At 38.3% G+C, this 9,635-nt stretch overlaps 1 pseudogene; it reads right to left on the bottom strand.

Moving 5' to 3' along the window:
* Positions 1-4,224: 4,224 nt before the first annotated feature.
* On the bottom strand, positions 4,225-6,184 carry LOC103458187 (nanos homolog 1-like; annotated as a pseudogene).
* Positions 6,185-9,635: the final 3,451 nt, after the last annotated feature.

A 9,635-nucleotide genomic window follows, 5' to 3' on the forward strand; every position in this document is an offset into this window, starting at 1 on the left:
CTGTCTGCAAGGCAGCAAGAGCCAGTGTACCAGAGCCAATGATCCTTTATTSTGCCTTTAAGAGGACTTTGAAAACATTTAGCTTTCATTTACTGTAGGTTTTTTTTCATGGTTATCTTTTATTTTTTCTCCGTCTCCTTCTGTCACTGCAGGCTTATGAGAAAAATAAATCAAGCAACAGCAAATGTGAAAGAATTGACCACCTTTTACTGCAATGACATCCGCAAGTCATTTGGACTATCATTAAGGGGCGGRCATTTTCTAATGTATAAAAACAACTCAAGCTGAAGTCAAATTGGATGGAGAGTCTCTTTTCCAAGACTTTTTTTTATAGTTTATCAATTGGATAGTTCTGTACAACTGACTTGGTCATTCTAGGTTTCAACACGCCTTAATCAAATGGCTGGCATGTTAGATGGAACTAGCATGGTTAAATACCCATGATCTGCTGTATCTCTGACTGTATGTATGGGTTTTTGTCTGGCTCAATCTCAAGTATTTTGCATGATTTCCTTCTGTGTTGCCGTCTATTAATTTATGTTCATCTTCTCATCGATGATGGGAAGATGAACTAAGTTGGCTAAGTTCAGAAGCTATCTGAACTTAGCCAAAATAACCTCACAAGATAATACTGCCACCACCATGTTTCAAGGATTGTGCAGTCAGAAAGGTTTTCAACTCAGTCAGGTTTTCTAACAGGTTTTCTTCCAGTTAGTTCTGTAATTATCTCAATCAATCTTCCATTAAACTTTATGTTACTGTCAGAATTTAACACTGGTACACCTATAAATTGGTACACCAATAAACGCTGATGAATTGGCCCCAATTTCCAGATTTTCTGGCAGATTGGCCAATGCTTACATGTGAAACTGATCTTACTTCTTTCTACCGCTCTTATCTACTTTAACAAATGTCTGTAAACCAGCCATTGTTGTGCCATGACAGAGGCCTGACATAGTCATACCACTGTTGCCAACTCATTCATATTTAGGGACTTTTTGGACGAAAAAAAAAATTGTTTTTGGAAAAACTGAATTGTCGGGTCATGTTTTTTAAAGATTGGTGATCAGCCAGAAAACAGAAAACAGCAAACAGCGCACCGCTGGAATTTAAGAAAAGTATTCCAACAACATGATGCTGTGACCCCCATGGAGTGACATGGAGATGGTGTGTTGAGGGAGATTCCATCACGCATAGCGTTTTGCATGTAATTCAGAAAATTCAAGTCGATGTTGTTAGGCAGATCCACATTTATTCAGTCTTTAAGAGGACTTTATCTTGTTTTATTTCCTTGCAACAGGGTTTGATGAATATCTCAGACAGTAGATACATGGAAGATGAAACGAGACAGCAAAGCAGGAACGCTTTTGGAAAATTACTTACATGTAACTGTTTTCTTACAACAGTTGACTTTTGACTTTTTAATACATATTCTGCCTCGTCTTTAAATGTGTTGTTAGAAGAGAGAACCCAATTCTTTTTTTAAGCCTCGGATAACTTCTTTTCTGTTTACATGGTCTCTAACTTTGTTGGTGTCTACATTGCTGCAAATGCCCTTTCATGTTGCTTTTATGTCGTTTGTTTCCCGGGTGTCCAGATATATCCATTTGATCTAATTAGGTTGCAAACTGATGAGTCATTGATGCTCTTCAGTTGTCCTGACTCCAGCAGCGCGTGGGAGGCAYGACTGATGAAGAAAGTGCAAGCTGTACCTGCTGACACACAGAACTCCCCCTGCTGTTTATTCATTTACCAAAGAGTCAAAGTGAACGCATAAATCATTGTTTGTTGACGGAGAAGCAGTGAACAGCTAGGATCCTCTATAAGGGTTCACAGGTTTATCGGTCTGCATGTCCAGACTGATGAACGTTGCCTCAACATGTTGTCAAAGCCGCTCTGTCTTTGTTGTGTTGCTCAGCAAAGCACTGACCTCTTGACGTTGAACGGGAAAATCATTTATCAGTGCAGGTTTTAATAAATAAAGTTCACCAAAAATCAACTGAGTAAGAACTTGAAACTTAATATATTAGAGAAAAGCCACAAAGTGTAATTTTCAGAACGTCGTATTGTAAATTTTCTAAGCCTGACAGGTACTAATGTTTTAATAACTAATGAGCCAGCAGGTGGCGCCATTATACAAGACTTGTGCTGCGGTACTGTGGCAACAATTCAGTCTTGCGGTTCAGGAAAAAGGGTATTGTTGTATAAAGTTGTTAGAAATGTTCCAATAAAACCTCTTTTTGACTTTTTATTCATCCTTTTGAACTCAAAAAGAATCCAACAACTTATGAGTTGTGTATTTAAAGGGAAACGTGGCGATGTAATGTAGCAGAACCTCAGTGATGTACAAACATTTAGATACCCCTTGAATTTTTTTTAGATTTCATTAAAACCACAAATGTTTTGTGTAATTTTAGTTGATAGAGCAACACAAAGTGATGTTTAACTGTGGATAAAAACACATCAAAATCTAAAGAACTCATAATGCATTTCAGCCACTTTTAGTCGATAATTTGTAGACCCATCAACCCCACAGCATGACTTTATCTGTTGAACTGGACAGACTCCTTTAAAAATTGCCTGCTAGCACAGGCAGTTGATATAGATTGACAATGTGTTTTTTTGTTTGTTTGTTTTTTTACAAATAAAATCTCCCTAAAATAAAAAATGTCAGGTGGAACAGATCATTTTCTCATTTATTATCCAGATTTATGCACACATCTAAATTTTGTAGTAGACAGAATCACAAACTTCCAGCAGCGTCTGGGCAAGAGCAGTCTCACAAAACACTAGAAATGTACATGAAAAGCTGCTCTGTGCCATTATTAGCTGGCCCAATTGACTATTACAATTAACAGGAACTGATTAAATCCTAAATATTCTGGCACTTTCCAGAAACAGCACAGTGTAGAGATTGAGTGCAGGTGGATCGTGAGAGAGCAGTAAAGACTTTCCAGTTGTTTTTTTAGCTGATAAGCTACTCAGGAAAACTTTGTGTGCAAAGTAAAGTTAAGTAAATATGTGAAAGTTTGATATTGTTWGTTGGATTATGCATACAAATACTAAACTGAGTTGTTTTTAACTAGTTCATCATAGGATGTTGCATKWCAAATTTGGAAGCAGGTTACTGATAGGTTATGTAAATTTGTCTATTTTTTCCATTTAAGATTCTGGAGTTAACTTTGATACCACTTTTTCTTTTTCTTTTTTACAAGTTTTGCACAATTTTTAAGTTGATAAAAGGAGCTTAATGRTTATCTTTGCGCAATTTATGTAACAAATAACCTAAGTTATTAACTTTCTTTTATCTATGTACTTTATAGAACCATAAACAAAGACAGTTTAATGTGAACTAAAATGGGTAAAACCTAATAAAACTACTAAAAGACAAAGTCTCATTTTCAACAGGATGCCTGCAGCTTTCCAGTAAAAGTAATGAGTATTACCCTTTTATAAGAACTCTTGACCTATGACCCTTCTTGTTGCTGAGCTTAGACTAAAAAAAGTCTTCTAGCCTGAAAAATCATCAACCAAAAAAGAAAAAAAATTCTATCCAGATCCATGTTTCACAAAAATCTGACTACATTGCATTTTTAGATTATTATTGAGCAGTTAAATTTTTTTAAAATTCCGCAAGAAAAAAAWTTTTTTTTAATGAAAATAAAACGTCAAGTTGCTTTGAACTTGAATATCTTTTCCCGCGAAGTTTATATTCCACCATTTACAAAATAAACATGAGTCACTGTCGAGCCTAATTGCTGAAATAAACACGGCTATGAGTTTAATCAAATGTGCACCCACAAGTTTAAAAAAAGCAGGAAAAAATATTCCAAATAAAAAAATATATATTTGGTTACATTTACTTTTAATATTTGGATGGCAAATCGTTGGGCTATTTGAGTTTTGGACTATGTGGTAATAAACAACTGGATAAAACCATTTGTTTATGAACGTATGATTTGTTTTCCAATAAACAAACATACTCAAATTAAAGGTTAGATTTTTCAAAGTTTTTGTGTGTGAGAACATATTATTGCATTAAAAATGAATCTATTTTAAGGCTTTTCAAACATCTTCATCTGTAGCAATGATGCTGTTGAAGGCTTTGACCACTAGGGGGCAGACTTGTGTTTATAAAGTGAGCTCATTGTAGATGCTCTCTTTATGTTTGACCTCTGTAAAAAGTGCTCGGCTGGTTACAGTCAAAGTGTCATGTAGTCAAACTTATCTGCAAATCACGTGTTTATTCAGAAGTTTTAACAGTGAATATAATCCCCAGTGATACATCAGGTAAAAATAAGTACATAAAACGTTTCTATTGACACTTAAAGACTTTGGAATGTCAAGCTTTTCATCTCTAAAATTATTTATACATTTACAAGAATCCACATTTTTTCCCACATTAAAAAAAAACATTTTTTCTTTAATTATTCTTGAACGTAAAGGAGGCAAAATTGAATGTCATGTTAATTTTTCCCCCCTCTATTGAACAATTAGCTTAAATTTGTAATCACTGCAACCCACATAGAATATAAGACATCCAACAATATAAACAGTCCAGAAAAATCACTTCGCGGTATAAGTTTCGATATAAAAGTGTATTCCTTTGGTAGAAAAGAAACGAGTTTATCTCAGGAAAATATGTGCTGAATGTAAGGAAGTGTTTGCATCAGACTCGCGTCCACAGACCGGAGGACGACAGACATTCACCTAAAAAAGAGAGAGAGCTGCATATTCACTTCCGTTTGAGCTGGACGCATGCACAGGGCCGTCTGTTTCGACTTCACATGGCAGCATGGAAGTGGTCATTCACAGGTCGAGCTGGACAGTACTTTGGTTCTTATCTTTAGAGTGCTGGGGGAGGGGAAGGGGAGGGGGTGACTATGACGCACAATGCGTCCGGGTGTAAACTATGTGCTCATACAGTTACAATATATAGACCAAAGCATTTCAGAGCAAACATAGAAAAGATATTCTCTTCGAGTCGTTGTCTGTCAACTCCAGTGCAACTTCAGCTTCTTCTTCTTTTTTGTTTCCTGCTCTTGCTTAAAATATCTTCAGTCTTTTGCCGAACGCTCTGGCCCCCTTGGGGACCCTCTGGCCCGCCTGGTCCTTGGAAAGCGGGCAGTACTTGATGGTGTGCGCGTTGTCGCCGTTGGCGCTGCAGAGAGGGCAGGTGTACGCCCGGAGGATCGGGCACAAGACCCGCCCGTCCGCCGTCTTCAGGATGTGGGTRCCGTAGACCTCCTCCGGGGCGCCGTTATTCCGGCAGAAGACGCACACCTTCGGCTCCGGCTTGCCCCTCTGAGTCTGCTTGCGCCGTCGCTCGGCGGAGAACAGGTCGAAGGCGGCGAAGCCCCCACCGTGTGAGGGCGACTCGCCGCCCCCCAGCTGCTCGTACGGTCTGAGGAGAGAGATGCGCTCCTTCAGGTCGTAGATGGAGATCGGCGGGGAGCCCGCGGGCGCCCCGCAGCAGCAGCAGCAGCAGCTGTCCAGGGCTCCGTCCGCGTCTCTGGCCTGGCCGACCAGGCAGGAGCAAACCGGGGAGTCGTCCTCCAAACCCAGAGTCGCTTTCAGAGACTCGGTGATGGAGTTCGGGTTGCAGATCGGGCTGTTGATCTTGTTTTTGGCGACAAGAGTAGACAACCCGAGGTAGTCGTTCCAGAAATTAAACGTGTAGTCATAAGGTGAGCGCATGTCCAAGAAGTCCATCCTGTCGGAGCTGCGGGGTTTTAATAATGTCCACAGGAGAGAAGAAACAGTTGGGATGCTGCTTTTGTGAGCATGAGGAGCCTGCAAGGCGCTTCTTCTTCTTCCTCCTCCTCTCTGCTCTCTTGTTGAGTCTGGATTGCTGAGCTTTGAGCGTGAAGGCGCTGATAAACTCCCCGGAATAAAGCATGGAGGCGTGGCTTAGATCAGGCTGATTTACTCTGTGGCCCCCATAGGAGGGTCCACAACACACCAACCACTCTGTAACAATCCTACTGAAAACTTCCCTCTATGTGTTATCTCCCCTGTAAGCAGTGGAAATCTGCTATTTTTTTTTTATTAACTGAATTTAACTTAAAGGGACAGTTCAAGAAAAGCATTTCTGCATCAACACATTTATACTCAAGTGAAAGTAAAAAGTACTCAATAGTTCAAAAATATTTGATGTGGGATGCTGCATATTTTGGTATCGATTTGATACTAAGTTAATACAATACCAATATTGCCGATACTGATACTGATACTGATACCGATACTTCTTATTATTTTTTATTTTGATATAGCCTATCATCACACTTTTGACCTTTAGGTGTTTTTGTAGTTTTTACCCCTGAATTGCTTTAAGACAGAATCTGGACAAAGTTTATGTCAACAAAATATTTTAACAAACATATTAACGTGATAATAGAGAAATGAAACAAATGTGTACATTTTTTCMCCAAGTAAACAAAGTGGAAAAGTTATAATTTGAGAGAAAATCAAAAAAAAAAAAAACAATTTTTTGAGGTAATGTTGATAAACTACAATAATAAAAAAACAGCATTTCAAGAGGAAATTTGTAACTAAAGTATCAGACTTATCACAGTATATTGATCCAATACTGATATCAATAGGGTATCAATATTATCAATGTCTTGGATCGATCTGCCCAGCTTTAGTATTAAAAAAGTACACGTTTAAAAAGTATGAGCAGCTGATCATAAAATCGGACTTGGCATATTAAAATGTTGTCAGATGTAAAAAAATATAAAATTATGAGCAAATTCTGTTTCTTGAGAGAGTGAACAGGATAAAGTACTTTCAATGACAAAATGTGGTGTTTACTGTAAATCCACTTATCCTCCAAATAGCACAGCAGGCTCAGCAGATAGAAAATATGAACACAAAGCTTGTGTGTACAAACAAGATGTCTCACTTTACCAWAATCTGTCTGCATCTGGTGGACTGTTATTTAATTGAAATAAATTTATTTTTATTCAGTGAAGTTATTACAGAGCATCTGGAAATTTTACTCAAGTAAACTACTCAAGTAAACTACATGCTGAGAATACTACTTAAGTAAAGTAAGAGCACAACATAACAAAATTACTAAGAAAACTTTTTTTTGTGTCTGAAAAGATACTCAAGTAAATGTAACTGTTTAAATGTAAAGTGGTTTCTACCCACCTCTACTTTACACAACTCTAATCTCAACAGCATTATGCAAAAGCTGTTTCATTAACCTTTCAAAGGTCATGAAATTTCCATTAAACAGTTATTTACACAAAAAGCTGATGATTATTTACACAAGAAATTGAAGTTGGAGGCAGCGGAGCACCAATTATCCTCCTGTGTGAAACCTGTACTGAGGGCGGAAGAGGCAATGGGAGAATTAGCTTGTAACTCTGGTTGTCTGTTTTGCAGTTTCTAAGAAGTATTTGATTTTGAACAAAATATTAGAATATCAGTGCCAAAATAAGACTAACWGTGCCATCTAACACCGATGAGAGATGATTTGGATAATTCAAGAAAAATACTGAATTAAAAGAAGTGTCCACACAGCATCACAAGGGAACATTCTGAAAAATTTAGCACACAGAAATGTTAAATATATACACAATCTATTCAACTATTCCTCTTTCACTTATGGATGAGTCATTCCACGTAAAGCATCAGAGTACATGGCTTTGTGCGCACAGCCAGCCCTCCTCTGGCCCCATTGTCTCATCTCTACAGCGGAACATTTAACTTCATTAATATGCATTGAAACGGAGCGGGCCACATCTGTGTTTGTCAGTCAGACAAGGCCCGGTTAGACAGGCTCACAAAACATAACAAAAAAAGGAAAAAGGGGGAATATAAAGGGGGGGAGTTTGATAATTGACCTGAAGGCTACGGGACAGGGGAAAAGTGCTGAAACGTTTAAATTTTTAAAATGTAGATTCAAAATTTAAAAAAGACATTTTATTTGTGGTTGTTGGCACAAATTTCACAAAATTCCACAAAGTAGGAATATTTCACCGAAATTCATGCTGAAATTTTAGCAAAGACGAGCGTCGTCTAAAATTAGCATCTAAAATTAGCATACCTGCAAACGAGTTTCCTTACATTCAAGCTCACAGCCAGTCTAGAAGAGTCTTGAAGGAAATCATSCTGGCGGCTGTGTACGAATACATTTTCTTCAGAATATGCCACATGGACCGTTTTCAAGGTCACCGCCGGCTCTGCGCTCACAGAGGAAATCATGAGAGAGCATTTAAAAGATGAATGGCTGCCATATCACAATGGATAAATTGCATAGTGGGGGCGGCCGCAGCTCTGCTGCTTCAGGGAGGCCGTCATGACTGGAAATGCAGAAAAATAAATAAATAAATAAATAAATAAATTGTTCAGCGACAACAAAGAAGGTACGGATAACAAAAATGGAAAGTATTTAGCCATACGCCGAAGAGTTGAATGGAAAGTGTCAACAAGCTGAAAACGGGACAGAAGCAGCTGAATGTTTTTTTTTTTTTCTGCCACTAGACTCGAGGCAATAAACTAGCCGCATTGGCGCAAACAAAAAACAGTTTAAAAGGTGACTACCTCTGCTGATAAAGAGAACAGAGTGTGTTTGCAGTTTTGGGGAACTTGATAAATTACCCCTAAAGGTTAATAAAGGAAAATAAAGCGGAGTAGAGAAAATTAATTCCAGACGCAGTGAAAGAACACAGTTTTTATCTTTAAAGTAGCAACAATAGGAGCAAGTTTTTAAAACAATGTTTACAACCACAAACTTATATATTCTGTTCACACACCTAGAAACACACCTAAMATTTTGCTGGACTATCTGCAAGGCACACTTTKTAAATTTTTATTCGTGAAATCTTTAAATATGGGCTCTGCTTTCTACTTGTTGATCTTTYGGATGAAATTCCTTTAAAAACATWTTAAAATGAATTGTAAATCCAAGAAATAAGCAAAGATTTTCAAGGTGTTCTAGCAGGCAAGTTATCTGTGAGCAGCACTATTACATCTTAATTCATTAAATTGTAGCGTAGTAGGAGAAGAAAGAGAGGAAAAGTGGTGAGTTTTTCCTCCAGCTGCCCTAAGCCTAGCATGACAGAGACAGCAGAGCCAGGCGTATGGTGTGTTACATCTTAGTACTTTTGTGCTTTTTAAATATAGCAAAACTTTAACACATTTATAAATTAACTCATAACCATAAGAAATTCATTTTAGGAGTTTTTGAGTGACTTAAAAACACCAAGAGAAGGCATGATAAGCGGAGCCAAGATAAGAGCTAATCTCAACTGTTGCCAAACAGCAGAAACAATCCTTGCTTTGTTCACGTTAAAAAGTGGCCATTGTCTCTCTGTGTTTACTTGTCGGCACCATCTGGCCTCCACACAGGCTGCTGCAGAGTGCCAAGCTCACATCTAGCACACTTCCTCCAGTAAATGCAGAGATGCTAGCATCCGAAGGGTTAAAAAACAAAGTCTCCATTTGTAAATTTGGCGATGGTACCCAGAGGCCTCCCAGGCGGCAGCGCTGTCTGGCCCGGCAAGCCGTGGGCAAGATGGGCCGGCTCAGCTTCCTCATTCATCACTGTCGAGTTGAATAGAAAATTAACCAATCCCTTAATTAAAAGACCTGTCCACATTCGTGTGTGTGTGTGTGTGTGCGTG

Source organism: Poecilia reticulata, linkage group LG22 (assembly GCF_000633615.1).
Source record: "Poecilia reticulata strain Guanapo linkage group LG22, Guppy_female_1.0+MT, whole genome shotgun sequence".
In the NCBI taxonomy this organism is placed as follows: Eukaryota; Metazoa; Chordata; class Actinopteri; order Cyprinodontiformes; family Poeciliidae; genus Poecilia; species Poecilia reticulata.